The sequence below is a fragment of the Echinops telfairi genome, unplaced genomic scaffold (assembly GCF_000313985.2).
Source record: "Echinops telfairi isolate 266 unplaced genomic scaffold, ASM31398v2 ScPeMD7_1;HRSCAF=3_0, whole genome shotgun sequence".
Lineage (NCBI taxonomy): Eukaryota > Metazoa > Chordata > Mammalia > Afrosoricida > Tenrecidae > Echinops > Echinops telfairi.
In genome coordinates, this window is record NW_022103896.1 from 18111542 (window position 1) to 18112673 (window position 1132).

The 1132-nt window shown below is 48.3% G+C and overlaps 1 pseudogene; it reads left to right on the top strand.

Moving 5' to 3' along the window:
- LOC101658730 overlaps positions 1-833 on the top strand; it is a 33349-nt pseudogene extending 32516 nt beyond the window's left edge.
- The last annotated feature ends 299 nt before the right edge of the window (positions 834-1132 follow it).

Consider the following 1132-nt stretch of genomic DNA (forward strand, 5'->3'; position numbering starts at 1 on the left):
CCCCCAGGTGTCCACAGATGTAGTTGAGCCCTACAACTCCATCCTCACCACCCACACCAACCTGGAGCACTCAGATTGTGTCTTCATGGTAGACAATGAGGCCATCTACAACATCTGTCACAGGAACCTCGATATAGAGCGCCCAACCTACACCAACCTGAATAGACTGATAGGTCAAATTGCATCTTCCATCACTGCTTCCCTCAGATTTGATGGTGCCCTGAATGTATACCTGACAGAATTCCAGACCAACCTGGTGCCCTACCCCTGCATCCACTTCCCTCTGGCCACATACGCCCCTGTCATCTCTGCTGAGAAAGCTTACCATGAACAGCTTTCTGTAGCAGAGATCACCAATGCTTGCTTTGAGCCAGCTAACCAGATGGTGAAATGTAACCCTGCCATGGAAAATACTTGGCCTGCTGCCTGTTGTACCGTGGTGACATGGTTCCCAAAGATGTTAATGCTGCCATTGCCACCATCAAGACCAAGTGTACCGTCCAGTTTTTGGATTGGTGTCCCACTGGCTTAAGGTTGGCATTAATTACCAGCCTCCCACAGTGGTCCCTGGTGGAGACCTGGCCAAGGTGCAGCGAGCTGTGTGCATGCTGAGCAACACCACAGCCATTGCTGAGGCCTGGGCTCGCCTGGACCACAAGTTTGACCTGATGTATGCCAAGCGTGCCTTTGTTCACTGGTACATGGGTGAGGAGATGTGGGAAGGAGAGTTCTCTGAGGCCCGGGAGGACATGGCTGCCCTTGAGAAGGATTATGAGGAGGTTGGTATGGATTCTGTTGAAGGAGAGGGTGAGGCGGAAGGAGAAGAATACTAAAGTTGTCACAAAGGTGCTACTCATACAGGGAAACTTACTGTTCTAAACACTGAAAAGTTATGGGCTGATTGGTTAATGGATATGTACCAGTGTAACCTTCCATATACAATTACTGACCTGTACTTTAAAACACGAACACTTTGTCACAGACCCAAGCTGTTCATTTCTCTGATGGGTTTTGAATAAAGTATTCCGTGTCTTAAATGAAAAAAAAAAAAAGGTAAGTGTGTGTGTTAGTGGAGGGATGGGGGTGAGGAACATTGGTGGTGGGTAAGAGTAGACACTGAGAATTAGCAATG